General features: G+C 41.2%; 1 protein-coding gene across 1 annotated transcript in view; it reads right to left on the minus strand.

Annotated features, from left to right (window-relative positions):
• Positions 1 to 14,281, minus strand: part of WSCD2 (WSC domain containing 2) — a 1,121,035-nt gene extending 1,106,754 nt beyond the window's left edge. The window contains exon 1 of the mRNA XM_078667416.1: positions 13,716 to 14,281. The gene's annotated coding sequence lies outside the window, so the exon portion shown is untranslated. The remainder of the gene's footprint in view (positions 1 to 13,715) is intronic.
• Positions 14,282 to 15,579: the final 1,298 nt, after the last annotated feature.

The following is a 15,579-nucleotide window of genomic DNA, read 5'->3' on the forward strand; positions in this document are numbered from 1 at the left end:
GTTGGGGTAGGAGTAGTGTGGGTAGTGGTTTAGGGTAGTGTTGTATTGTCATAGTGTTTGAGGGTTAGTGGTGTTTGGGTAGTGTAGGGGGTCGTGCTAGGGGTAGCGCTTTAGGGTTAAGGGTAGTGTAGGGATGGGAGTGGTGTGGGTAGCGGTTTAGGGTGGTTTTGTAGTGTCTTAGGGTTTAGGGTAGTGTAGGGGTGGGAGTAGTGTGGGTAGTGGTTTAGGGTAGTGTTGTAGTGTTTGTGTAGTGGTTTAGGGTTTAGTGTAGTGTTGTAGTGTTTGTGTAGTGTAGTGTTTTAGGGTTTAGGGTAGTGTTGTAGTGTTTGTGTAGTGTTTTAAGGTTTAGGGTAGTGCTGTAGTGTTTGTGTAGTGTATTAGGGTTTAGGGTAGTGTTGTAATGTTTGTGTAGTGGTTTAGGGTTTAGTGTAGTGTTGTAGTGTTTGTGTAGTGTGGTGTTTTAGGGTTTAGGGTAGTGTTGTAGTGTTTGTGTAGTGTTTTAGGTTTTAGGGTAGTGTTGTAGTGTTTGTGTAGTGTAGTGTTTTAGTGTTTCGGGTAGTGTTGTAGTGTTTGTGTAGTGTTTTAGGGTTTAGGGTATTGTTGTAGTTTGTGTGTAGTGTAGTGTATAAGGGTTTTAGGTAGTGTTGTAGTGTTTGTGTAGTGTAGTGTTTAGGGTAGTGTTGTGGTGTTTGTGTAGTGTTTTAGGTTTTAGTGTAGTGTTGTAGTGTTTGTGTAGTGTAGTGCTCTGGGGATTAGGGTAGTGTTGTAGTGTTTGTTTAGTGTTTAGCTTTAGGGTTTAGGGTAGTGTTTGTGTAGTGTAGTGTTTAAGGTAGTGTCAGGGGTGTCGTGCAGGGTAGTGTAGTGTTATTATAGGGATTGGACTGGGGGTTGGGGGAGGGTTGTGTAGGGGTACTATATTAGTGTTTAGGGTAGGGTAGAGTAGAGTCACTTACCTTGCAAACGTTTACCACGACTATAGCTTTACCACTCATTCCTTTGTGTTGTAATGGCATGCAGGATAAAAGCATAGTTGTGGTAAACGTTTACGATGTAATGGCATGTCGTTGTCATTGACATCGCATAGCAATACCCGCGTTGTGTTGGCATGTGTGGTATTGATATGTGATGTAATGACATACATCCGTCTAATTTCATTTAACCTATTAATTGGTCTTTAAGCAATAATAAAATACCGTGTTGCTGAAAGCAACATAAAATAACTCAGGAAATACCTTTAGTGAACTGGGCTCATCTGACTGCCAAAGAAGAGGGTATGGTTTACTGTGCCCAATTTAACCTCGTGGAATACATTGGAGGTGGGCAGACATAAAGATTATCCTGTGGAAGAGATTTGTAGAAAAAGAGCTGATATGATCATGAGGTTTGGTGTGCTCTAGTGCCAAACATGAAGGTTGGAGCTACTATATATTATTTGTCACCAGAAAAAGGATAGTACCAAGGAATATCGAGCATAGGAATATCATGGCATCATAATGTCGTAGACAACATATCGAAAGGTAAGTGTATACAGTAGAAGTACAGATTTACTAGTCTTAACTCCACATCTACGTACCCTGAAGATATATATTATCAAACTACATATCTGTGGAGTTATGTATGGAAAATCTATGCATAATTAACTTTCAATATTTTGTCACTCAACATTTTGCCTATGAAGAAGATTTGAAGATGTTTATTGATTCACAATTAATTAAAATCATTGCGAGACATACATTCATTGCAGAGCGCAAAAAAACGAAGTAAAAGCAAAAACAACAATCAAATTGAGTTATGTTAAAATATATCACCGCACCTATAGTTAAAAGAGTCATAGAAACCTAAACTAAAAGCGTTTACTGGGGGGACCCGAATCTATAATTAAAACATGAGTACTCATTGCCAACAAGTAAAAACTATGTAGACATCTGGAATGCACCTAAAGGCAGGCTACAGATCATAACACAAGGGGCTCGGTAGTAAGTACCTTACGAATTCATGGCCTAATTGAATAACTCCATCAAAATCATGTTAAGAGCCGACATATCGCCTTCCATGTAGTTAAAATGCCGCTGCTTACCAGTTTAGAGCCTGCACTGCAGACCAGTGGCATAGGACCGATTGTGCGCAAAGGTTGCTGTGCAAATTATCTGCGGGCGAGGGAGGGTGTGGGGTGGGTAGTATCCCACAAAGAGTCTAAGGTTCTACAAGTATGTCAGTGCAATCCAGGTCAAGTTAAGCAGGCAATAATATGCCCAAGAGGCGGCTGTTCAAATTAGATGCAAGGAGGAAATTCCACACAGTATTTAAATTGTCAATGCAAATCAGTGCAATTCTCCACAAGGCCTAAAAGTGCAATCAGTGAATTCCAATGCTAAAGGTAAAGTAGGGGAGACAGAATGACTAAAGGATAAAGCAAAATTGGCCTCTGTAGTCTATTAAAGCACAACCCAGTCAGTATTATAAAAGAAGAAAGGACAAACGGAGCATCCCACTAGCTCCATGGTGTCGCGGTGTTCAGCATTATGGTGGTGGCCTTCATGAAGTTTGGAAATCTTGCTGTGAATTGACTTGATTCCCCTTTCAAGCATTCTTCAAATGCAACTTTACAGGCTTCAATGTTCAAAGTTCTGCAAAAAGTAGGAGCCAATAACGTCTAAGGTAAGACAAGAAGGGCATAAGCAAAGTATGTGTAAAAGAGTTTCCTTCATAAAAAGACAACCGCTGCATAAAACATCCTGGCCGCCTGTTAATCGCTCATATTTATACTTTTTGAGTGATATCTAGCCACAATTTAGATGGGTGCGATAGGGATGACAGGAAAGATAGCGGTCGATAGAAGCCCACAGTTAGATGTCTGTTCATTTTTGACCTGATAGCTTGAAGATCATCTTGAACTGACAATTGCCTGGCTTCTTTATGCAATATTTTTGATTGTTTGTTTGATGGTAAGGTGGCTTGTGTAAGTTCTCTGGCTGCAAGTTGTCAATCGCCATCTGATAAAAATTGTCTATTCTGAGGATTTATCTTGGACGATATCCCAAAAGAGCTGCTTGAAGAACTCCGGCTCAGTTCTGGTAACTTGGCACAGAGAGATGGAAAATGCACATAAAGCACATACTCTTGATGAGCCAGGTTCATCTTCCGGTGAATCTGAGCGTGCACTGTGCAAGTCGGTAGCTTCATAAGGGCGCCTGCAGCATTGGCATTACGCCCGGCCCAACTAGCTTGATAGCCAATTTTTATAGACAATAGAGCGGTACTTGAGAGTAGGCATCAATTTTCAGTCAATGACTTTGCAAACTGCAGAAAGGTCCGGGCCTGAGAGGTTCTGGAGGTGCTGAAAGGCAAAAATAAATGCATTTGCCATTATTGCCAAAGCACCAATTTGCACAGTTGGGAGGCCCTGGTCATTAGCCATACTCCGAGATATTTGATGTTAGACACTCTTTAGACTTTCTGGCCAATTAGAAACAGAGCCCAATATTTGATATTCCTTTACCAAAAACTAAAATCAAAATCAAAACCAAAAAAGATCGCCGGCCCTTTTAGGGCGGCGATCCTGCAATAAAAAGGCTGGCGGAAAGGGACATTGGGGTCCCTAGTGGAACCCCTTTACACCCTGGCCCCCAGACAAGGGACCTGGGGGCGGGGCATATCCCTCCACCATGTGACAGGCACCGCATGGTGCCTACCACGTAGTGCATTGATGTTTGCTATGTCCCTTTTTTGCATTGCAGTGGGTGCTGAAGCCAGCAGTACCCGCCGCAATGCAAAATATGGGCATTGAGACTTCCGTGGTAGCAGTTGCATCAAAATGCCTACTATGGGACAGCCAACAGCATGTCGGGTTGTCCCCGTCCCTGGTAGGGTGGCAGGCAGATGTAAGTCTGCCTGCCATCATAATCGGGCCCTAAGTTCCCACGATATTTCCTCCTCGGTATTTCAAAGGCACACCCAGAAACAGGGAAAGCTATTAGAGTCCTCTCTGAGGGCCTCTTGCTGGGTGCTAAAATGTCTATTGGCCTCGAAATAAATTAATTGAAGTTATGTCTCCCAGGTTTATGCGTGTACACTTAGCTCAGCAACAATTTAAGAACAACTCCATCAAGATGCAATGATTTAAAATCAGTAAGCATTCATGAATACATCTAATAAAGTTTGAATGCACTGCCCTCTTGATTGAAAATTGGTCTAGAGCCTAATATAATAATATACGTGTAGAAAATCCATCTGTGCTTGAAAATATAAAGATCCTGAATCACTGAGTATGGATCTGCAGATATTTACATTCACAGTTGGAACGTAATGCAATACAAATTTCACTAGTACCACCGATTCGGAAGAACATTGTCTCAGCAGGGTGGTCATGTAAAACGTATTTGATGCTTAAATGCTCTCAGATTTGTGGCTGTTCATAAACATTGTGTTTGATGTCAGCCACCCTTGGAAGCTAACAAAAACATATTCCAGCAAAGGCACGAATAGAAGGTTTTGGTTTTTAATTTGTTATTTGATACTTTGTCTATTTAACACTTTTGTTTATTGGCATTTCCAAAATTACAACAATGCAGTACAGAATCAACTCTGTGTCCGTTTCCTGGGGTTACAGCTATTAGCAATGCTGTTCAAATTCAACACCAATTCTGTTTCTTTTAGATTTACAATTATATGTTCATACTGTATCAGCAGAAGCAAACAAACGGCTACCAGGGATGGGGTTATGGTCTCTCTTACAGGAGAACTAAATGTCATAAGATAATAATGCACAAATAGGAGTGTTTAGTGAGAAATACAATTTAAACTACATGTGTGCAGACTTTTATGAGCATTTCTGTTTATTTTTTGGAACATTCAGAATTTTGAAACCTAGTAAATAGACGAGTAGATATCTATCATGTATTTATTTATTACATTTTCTACATTTCTATGCATCTGGACCTACGTACTCTCACCTCTGAATAAAGGAGACTAGGTTTTCAGATCATTTTGCATATACATTAATGCCCTCATTACGATGTCGGTCAGAGTTGCCTCCGACCCACACAGTTTCGATGAGGGAACTGCCTGACCATATTTCGCAGGTCTTGAACACCTAATTACGATGTGACCGCGCATAGTGTGGTCGGAAACTTCAAATTCCTTTATGGGAGATTGTGCCCCCAGCACAAGTTCCCATTGAGATTGGCAGTTTGTGAACATCCCTGAACCGTGTGGCATGCACCTCATGGTGCCTTCCACAAGGTGGAGGGATGTTCAATTTGGAGGCCGCTGAAGGAAGGGGTCCTGCTAGGGGTCCACAATGTCGCTTTCCGACAGCCTTCCTATGTCGGAAAGGCCGACATTAAATGGCTGTCAGAAGCCGACATCAGAATCCCGACGGTGGAAACGCCTTCCTTAAGGGATTATAGTGAGTGTCTGACCAACCCTGAGCCCGTCTGAAAGCGTTGCCCAGTTCCTCCGACTGTTGCCTCTGAACGCACACATCGTAATGCGTCAGTCAGACCACAGCAGTAGATGCTGGTCAGGCCACAACTGACGAGACATCAGTTGCAGGCCGACCTGCATCAAAATTAGGCTCTTAGTGTGCAAATTATATTTTTGCCTTTTCAGTGACCTGTTGAGGATGAATAATGATAATTACCATTATAACAGTCTTTTTGTGATCCTTTACTATATAGTCCAGTGATAAGGAAGGAAACTATGAAGTGTACCATCATGAATGGCGGCTAAAATGTTTAAACTTAGACTCTTGTTACCCAATTATAGATAGTAGAGAATCTTACAACCATCTTAAAGAAGCCTAAAGGGCTGATATATGTTGGTTGAAAAATATATTCTGTTCATAAACATTAGGCGCATTGTCATGATGGTGTTTGACAATTTCGCTTATTACAACATTTTAACTGAGGTTGTGAAACAAATTATAATGAACTGAAATCTTTAAGAAAAACATCCCAGGTGATATGGCTTAAATACTTCATTGAGCAATGTTTGATTAGTGGATTGATTCTCTACCCTACTAAATAATACTGTTCTTGAGATTAAACATTTTGTTGGGGCTATAAAAGTCTTTCTTTTCCCATTTTTAAAAAGTAATCGCTGAAGAGCCAGTCGAAAAACCCATTTAATTATTATGCTTTATGCTAGTAAAACTACTTTGGGAATGCGAACATAATGATATAAAGATTATGGGGTGTAGATGGCAATGATTCAATTGATTGTACAACTTAGTGATTTTTCTGAAATCCCAAGCATGTTTTAAATATGATTGCAAGAGTATCACACTTCATCACCACAGGGAAATGCCTGACCTTTATGTGCCTTGTTCACATTGAAATCAAACCTTTTAATTTGTTTTATTGTGTTAAATATATTACATTCATTATCTAATTTTATTTGTGAATTTAGAGGCCTAGACTTGTTTTAAATGGTTGCTTACCTGGGTCAGCTTATTACATTGTGGGATGTTCCAAACAGATCAGCATTTAACGTGTTTGGCTTAGCATGATTCCTTCTCACTTGAATTTTTCAGGGCATGGAAAATCTTTACACCTATCCTGGAGTCCAACAATTGATATTCTCCTGAAGGTGATGCTGGCCTACTGTCACTGTGTTATATATCATGAGCAATACAGAATGCGGACGTTAGGACCATATGTCGAAATCTAGCTAGTGGCGATGTCACGGTTGATAATTAGATCTGATGGAAGAAAGCATTTACATTTCAGCTTCAACCTCCTGGATTTCAGGTATTCATGTGTAACTTGGAGTAAACTCAAAACAGTGGGGATGATAAGGACATGGTAAGCCTTACCATAAATAGAAAAATTTGCTTGAGCTATGAACGTGCAGTGTGCATAGTTTTACTGTGTGTCCATTAAAGAATTAGTGCATTGAAATGTATAATTGAAGAGGCAAGTGAAAACTGATTTTGAAGTTGAACTTTGCAGAAGTTTTGGCAGACAGCTGATTATACTTTTCTTGAAATGTTAGGGGCCTTCTCATCGTGGATATCAGAGACACCTTGATCTAATTAATTGTTCATAAGTATGTCTGAAAGTAAAATACTATAAAATAAAATGCTATTTTCTTTTCTATTCTCCAGTGTATTTTTGCATTCAAAAGGTATGTTAATCTCAACCTTAATTCAGCAACAGCCATACGGATACAATGAAGGGAAAGAGTCTTTACTGGCCACACATATCCTAGAATTGTAATGTTGCAATAAACATTATGCCTTGTATTTCAGCTTTGCTCCTGAATACAACAGAGATTTGACCTTTTTAGCACTTCCTCTTTGTCTAGCCACTTCAGACTATTTTAGCAAATATAGTCAATGATGCATTACTATGACTAGTGATGGTTTCCCAAGACAGGATTTTATCTGATCTTGATATTTTCTTGAACAAGGTTCATCTTATGTGCAATGATTATCAAACCAACTTTTAATTTTGTAAAGAATTATTTTATCTAATGTTCTGCTTTCAAGTAGCACAATGTTTTATTTATGTGTATGTTTATCTGTTTTGTGTAATGCTTTTGCACCCCTAGGGTGGTAGACAGCTTTGCATACAATAATTCTTGACTCTATTTAACACTGAACAGGAACAACAATGGAGAAAACCTAGTAACTGGGTAAGCATATGATTACGAACACAGAGAAGGTATATAGAGATCAGGCTAGTTCAGGAACCAGTGGAAGAGGTGGGCTTATGAATGCTTCCTTACTGATATTTAAGTAATGCAAGATTATATCTATATGCCACGTTCACAGGGCTATGGCTGCCTCAGTAATAACATACCACCGTCTAACAATTTGCTGTCTCAGAATCCGAGCCTGTCGCGTTAGTTTGAGAGGTTTCAAAAGTGCAGAAACTTTATCAGAACATAGAATACTTCATAAAATATAAGTGTATATTAGCAGCTCATGTGGTGTGCTGAGGTTGGGTCTGTAAACAGAATCCCTGGAATGATGACACTAAGTTATGTTGCTTGCTTGTAGGCATTGCATGTCCAACCAGCCTGTGAAGCAGCAGTGACAGACAGGCAGAATATGCTCTATTCGACTTAAGAAGTATTAAACTATAAAAGCACAATACATTTAAAAACATGAATGACATCAAAATAATGTAAGTAAACAAGAGAAATCACAAACAGTTTAAAACAAAGAGGGGCCATCCATTATCATCCTAAATCTAACCACCCCTTTCAGGTATTTGCTATATGATCAATCACAGTTCCATCATATAAACATTGCAACTTTAAAAAAGCAGGTCAACATTGTCTCAGGCCATACACTTTTAAAATAGGCAAAATTCATTTTTTTCTAGTCAGAGTATAAAACTTACAAAAGAACATGATACTAATTGTCGACTGTGCAGACGTACTATCACACAGACATACTCATAAAGAACGAGACCAGTCGTTTGTGTTTGGGAAAGTGACCCTAATATGAAAAATTCCAAGAAGTAGACGGGTCAATAACAACCTATCATAAGTTCCTAAGGTATCTGTCAGATAGGGTTGCGTTCCCGGTTGGGTCAAAAGTAATTTATGTACTCTTACTGATGGTTTCATAATATTTGTAGCTAATTTGATGGACTCCAAATAATCAGTATATAACAGTTTTAATTAATTACTGGTAATATGGTTCAAACTGTAAGGATTAGTAAAGTACTCTGGGTGTCCTAGGTCATTTAAAAATTATTTAAAGTATGTAATCCAGGGAACACGGTCAACCCCATAAACAGACAGACAGTCACTAATCAAATCCCGATTTAGGCTAGTGGAGGTGCCAGTCCAGACCTTATGCCATAGCAGGATAGGCTGCATTTTAATCTGGTCGAAAGGTATGACAAACCCAACTCGGCATGGCAAATAAATGTGGCTATGCTATTGGGTACCGCTAGGAGATATCTTAGAAACCTATTTTCTACTAGCTGCAAACACTCAACATTAGCGTAGCCCCAGATGCCAGCTCCGTACATGGCAATCGGTATGCATTTGGCTTTATGGATTATTAGTAGAGCAGCAATTGGTAGCTTTCCTAACTTTCTAGCAAAATGTATCAATGCACTGGTTGCTTTGCAAAATATCAATTTTCTTGACTCAAGAGCTTTTGCCCATAGACCCCTTCTTTCGAATACAGCGCCCAAAGTAAGAAAAATGATTAGTAAAATCGAGTTTCCTGTTGTTAATATAAAAATTTCAGCACTTAACATTGGGCTTACAACATTTCATTGTAGAGGTTTTATTAATATTTACATTAAGGTTGAGATTTGACATATAGACAGAGAAGCTAGAGATAACTTTTTGTAGACCAAGGGGAGTACAAGCCAGTAGGACAGCATCAGCCGCATATAACAATGCTCCAATTGAGCGTATATCAATACATGGTAGGTCCTGGAATTCGCTTCTCATTGTTGCTCTCAGGCATTTGATATAAAGGGTGAACAGAATGGGGGCTAGCACACACCCCTGTCGCACCCCCTTCTTAACAGGGAAACTGTGGCTGAGTTCGCCACTACTTCTGTAACGCACCCGGGCCCTAGCATTTAGATAGGACTGCTTTAGAAAATTTAAGATTGGTGGATCCACCCTCATGGTCCCTAATATACTCCATAGCTTCTGGTGATTGACGCAGTCAAAAGGTGAACTCAAATCAACAAAACACAAGTATAAACTCCCTCTTTTGGCCTGTAGATATTTTCCCAGCAGGAGGTTCAAGTTCAGGCTCTTTTCAACAGTACCTAGACCTTGGCGAAATCCATACTGTAACTCTGAGATTATACCATTTTCCTCCACCCAGAGATGCAGACAATTTAAGACAAAACACCCGGCTACTTTTACGAGAGAGTCCAGGAGTGATATTGGTCTGTAGTAGGCCGGGTCGTCATGATTACCTTTTTTATAAATGGGGACCAGTATGGACTCCGTCCAAGTAGCTGTAAATGCCTGGGTACAACAAGCCTTTAGGACCATAGTTAACAGTGGTCCCCAAAGCACAGGGCAAGATTTAAATAGATCCACAGGTATACTATCCGGACCCCGGGCTTTCCCACCCATGCTCGCGTTTAAAGCTAAAATCACCTCATTGATTTTAAAATCAATCTCAATTGGAAGATAGCTTGAAGGGTTTATTCAAGACGCATCTTCATTTTGGAGATTCACCAAACTGCAAAAGAGACTAGAAAAATGAGTCACCCATTTATCCTCCCCTATTGTTATTTCAATGCTGGGTGATTTCCTAGAGGCAAGAAATTGAGCATTCACCGCCTTCCAGAAGCCTTTCATATATTTCAGATCTCAGGCTTCCTTGAGATTTTGCCATAATTCCGATTTTATGGCAATTTTATGCTCTTTAAGGGTTAGCTTATTCGCTGCTCTTGCCCTTTTTTATAGCTCCTGGAACTTTCATGGGCCTTCTTAGGAACACAAAATTTTAATAAGGGTGCAACATTTTAAAAGAAAAGTGGAAGGATACTTGCCTTCCCCCAGGCGCTGTCAACCCACGCTACCCCACTTGCTGGACCATCAGCCAATGATATCAAACTACTTTTCCATTAAACAAGTTAATAGGTGTGAGCCATATCTTGATTGGATACAACAACAGGCACTGTACACTTGATATATAAAGTTTAGACGTACTGCCCTCCCATCTGGAGCTCACCATGCAAAATAGGACAGGTATCTCATGAGCAGCGATCTTTGTCATTGTGATTTTGGAGGCAGAGATGCGATATTGCACTTTATGCTTTCACGAGATTACAGGTAGTTCCTGCTAATTATCTCATACCGTTATTTACATTTCCCTTTTTACAAACTCACACTGAAGCTATACATTTTTATTAAAACAGATGTTCATTGGTAGCTTCTGAAATAGGGTCTGCCTGGCTCACCCAGCCAAAAGAGGGATACAGGGCCCTCGTGATTCTGGCATTCTTGTCCTAAGGAGGCCTCTCTGTGGAGCTAGAAGTTAGGATGAACGTATACAGCTTGCATTTGTATTTTAGGACAATAATTTGGCATCTTTAGAGCCTCCCAGGGCATACCATATTCGCGTTACACTTTTACGTGCTGCCCACTATTCATGCATTGTAAAAATGCGAATCTAAAGTTTTTCTTTTAATCTCGATACAATAATAATTTGATATTTTAATATGCTATGGCGTCCTGAAAGCAATACAGCTTGCTTGCTTGATTGCAATTCTCCCTCGCCATAATAAAGTATGAACACACACGCATATTGTATATTAAAATACACTCTTTAAATTGATTACTTCGTCACTCACAACCTCGTATCACGGTGTATGGGGGGTTCCCCATGCCCTCCCTCACCCCATGGTATCAGAACGGCAGGGAACGGAACACATTACACAGCAAGGGGGGTGTAAGCGTTAAGGCCGGAAGAATAAGGGGGATCCCCTGCCGCACGAGGCAGGTGTCAGAGCTCGTGCTCAAGTTGCAATGCTCAGCACTGGCTTTTGGGCTAAGGATCTAGGTGCAGGCGGGTATGTCACAAGCTAGCCGCGCAGCAATACAGTTCAGCAGCGCCAGCACCTGCTCCTCGGGGTGATATTTTCGTCAACCTATGATGAGCGTGACTAATTAATGCCCATTGAACAATGGCAGCTGATGTAACAATTAGCGCTAAAATATGCTTAAAAAGCAACTGAATGCGGCAGCGACACGCGAGAGAGGCGGAGAGATCATGTTGGTACACTTGTTATCCGATGACACTGATCTTGGGGGGCGCCTGGAAGCAGTTTCGAGGCGCACGGTCCGCTTCGGTGTTGCGTTTAACAATAATTCTCAAGACAGCGCCCAGGGGTCCTCTGATAAAGGCAGCCCTAACCGGAGCGGACGTGTGGCGCTCGGAAGACGGCCGGTGCCCGCGTGTACTGACAGAGCGGCGCGCGCTGGCGATGATGCGCGCCGGCAGGTGGTCCCCGTGCTGCGCTGCGGGGGTGTATTCAAGCCCTCCTGCCAGAGGGGGGAGCAGAAACAAGCTCTGTGTCTGTGACTTCGCGGAGGGCAGTGATGCGTTAAGGAACAGTCTGTGCAGAATTTTCGTCCGAGTGTGCAGGAGATCTCCGGCTGCCGGCAAGTTCATCTTTTTTCAGTGTCTAGTCACCTGTCTCGGGGCCGTCTCTAGACACACAGGCTGACGCGCACAACTCAGATCCACAACACACGGTAGTAACTGTAATGCTAAAAAAAACTGTATTTTGTGGTGTAGCTATTATCCCCTTACCTCATATATTAAAATATATTTTATTCACCCTTTTTATTTTTGCAGTGCTTTGTATTCATGTTAGTAAGGCACATGTGAATGGTTCCATTTTTGATTTTATTTTAACCATGAATATAGAGACACCAAGGAGCAGCAGGGATCTTTACAAACATTTTTACTACAGCAGGAGCAGTTGCCATCTGTATCGCAGTGTCGTTTGAAATGGGGCAAAACCAGGGATTGAACATATTGAACATGCACTTGTCAACTGTTATTATTTTTATTATTCAGATATCACAAAGCTAAATTGTGAGGATTAATGAGATAAAGTGTTTCCCCCAAAATCACACGAGGTGTGTGGTCATGAGGTGGAATTAAAACACTGGTTTCCAGTTTCGTCACTTTACGTCGGACAGCATTACAAGGTTCCCTTGCGTTATGTATTTTAAATAATAACGCGCGCGATTTGATGAATATCTCTTGCCGCTGCATATTTCCTGAGCTACAGTGTTATCAATAACTACTTTTGCAACTTCATAACTTAACCGCAATTATTTGATCGACCTCAGAAGGATGAAACAGTGAGCCAGGAACATAAAGATCTGCAATCTTAATGCTAAACGCAGATCTCCATAGCCAGCACTTAACTAACTGGGCAGTCTTGCAAGCACGGAAAATCTGCCTTTCAAGCCTGACATCCTTAGATTTAAACATAATAACATGTGGGTGAATCGCTGGCACCCGCTTGCTTGTGAAACAAACGCAACCGAGCCTAAGCCTTGTAGAATTTACATGGAAAGCCAGTGGCAGGGAAGCCGTTCCCATCGCACATGCACCTCTAGCTCTACACGAGAATACCTAGGCGCTAAATATGAATCGACACGTGCCCATACCCCTGTGCAGATTCAACTTCCAGTGTAAGGGAAATCTCCCTTATTACACTCGAAAGCCCACTGTTTAGGATTTTGCTTGCAATGCCCTTGAATACACAATCATGCACCCATTTATCAGGAAGCACGTATGTTCACTTCTCAGATCCGTGCTATACAAAGGTGCCATAGATACACAGGTATTCAATAATCAATGCATTCAGTGACAGTATTTTTTTATATACGAATATTTAGCTAGAACCAGTCGCCCTATCGATTCTACAAGACACAGATGCATTCAATATATAATCGGATGAAAGGAAGCAGTGCGCTTCTTATACTGGTAATGTTGCCATGGTAGTGTATACAGTTTATTTGCCAGAATAAAACTGGAGAATCAACGTATGCTTTGCACTGCTCTAACAGTATAGATATTTTCGGAAGAGTTTGCAAAACCCATGTCGTGAAAGTTATTAAACATGTCCTCTTTGTGCCACTTTTTGCCATGAAAGGATGCTGCAGGTAAAATGCCATGCATAGTCCTATAGATAACCACGGGGTAGTTTACATAGCAATGGGTGCCCACGAATCCCATCTCCGCTCCTCGTCCTTACCTCAGTTATTAGAAGCAATCCACTTGCGAACTCCTCAGGGGCAGCCAGCAGGGGACAGCCCCCACGCCTTTCAGACTAGCCCAGGGTATCCCGCATCTCGCCTCACAACTGCTGCGGTCCCAATCTCTGGCGTTTCAGGCACGGATCCTTGGTCGCCTCTCCCTTCTCCCCAAAAAAGGCCCCAGCATCCATCAGAGATCTCCTCGAAAACTCAGCACTTTTTCTTGTCCAAAAATGCGTAGGAAGAGAACACGAGAAGAGTGCGCGCGCGGCCAGCCTAGCAGCACTGCCTGCTGCCAGGAGGGCAGCGTGGAAACACAGCAGCAGTCATCGCAGCCTCCCCTCCCGGAGCTCGAATGACTGGAGCTTTGAGGACTCCGTCCATCCTTGGACTCCGGTCTGCCGGCAGGTGAGGTGGCCCAGCGTGCCTGCGGCACTGGAGAGTCACAGACAGGGAGGAAGGACACAGGTACCGTCCTCAGACGAGCCTTCCGCCGGCTGACGCGGTTCAGCAGGGCTTCTCTAATCTCCGCTACTTAACATCTCTATCCAGAGATCTCCTTGCTGCAGCTTCACTCAGCTGCACTCTATTCACAGGCCTACAGCACTGCCTACCGCTTAACTCCTTAACTGCCATCTTCCCACGTTCTTGTGTTTTTCGTAGGGGATGCGGCAGATGTTTATTTCACATACACACACACAATCACATCGGGCTAATTAATATAAATCATTATTTCCGAAAAAAAATATAAAGAGAACGACTTTTATGTTTTCACGAAGTTCGGATCCATTTGAATATTTGACTTAACTACATATGCAGTACCACATGCAGAGAAAAACACACACACGTGCACACCTGTAACCACACAATTACATATTAACAGTCAGAAGAAATTAATTTACAACAACGATTTAAATTGTGTGTTGTGCTGTACATTAATGTACTTGTGATTTTTATATCATATAGACTCAGAAAACATTAAAATGTTTTTTTTAAAACTTTAAAATTAACAGAAAAATAATTGCAGTGAATATATGAACATAACATAAAACCTAAAATGTCTAAAATCGGCCTGTTATAGTTGGCTATGCAAGCCATAAATCATACCTGTGAGAAATTGGGTTGTTAGTTGAGGGGTTTAACTCTACTCAATCAACAGCAACAATCCTTGTCAGAGTGAACCACTAAAGGTTATGAAATCAACCATTTCTGAGCCCTCTGGTAGATTGGCACAAAAGCAGTCAGGCTTAACTTAGGGGCAGTGAGCGAATTATTTATGTAGTGATTAAACAGTAATTAGGTGAAAATACAATACAAGAAAAATCGCACACCAATTTAGAACAAGCATTTACAATGCAACGGTTTCGCCTTTGGAAAAGTTTGAGCTATTGGCATTGTAAATGACAAAATTTGTATTTATGTGTTGGTTTTGAAAACAGATAAATAAATGGCATTGTCATTTACATTGCTAATAGCTCTAACTTTTCCAAAGGCGAAACCGTTGCATTGTAAATGCTTGTTTTGCACTAGAGATTCTATTTTTATTCATCTTGCTTGCAAAAATGCTCTTTTCTCTTTCAAAGGCATCAAGGGTTTAAGTGGTGAGTGGGAAAGGTGATGATGTTACTATGTATTTTAAGGAATAAAGTACACCTTGCCGTGATTTTCAGGCTATTGCAAGTAACCTCAGCCCTGTTCCTCTATATGGTAATGGAACTCCTCAGTGACTTGCAATATCCTTACAATGTATGTCAGGGAGTAAGTACTTCATCTCCTATATACATTTCATTTACATTTCATTTACGTTTCTAACACGCTCAGACACATGGTGCTCAGTGGAAAGGACATTGTGGCAGGAGATCA

The sequence above is a fragment of the Lissotriton helveticus genome, chromosome 11, assembly GCF_964261635.1.
Source record: "Lissotriton helveticus chromosome 11, aLisHel1.1, whole genome shotgun sequence".
Taxonomy (NCBI): Eukaryota; Metazoa; Chordata; class Amphibia; order Caudata; family Salamandridae; genus Lissotriton; species Lissotriton helveticus.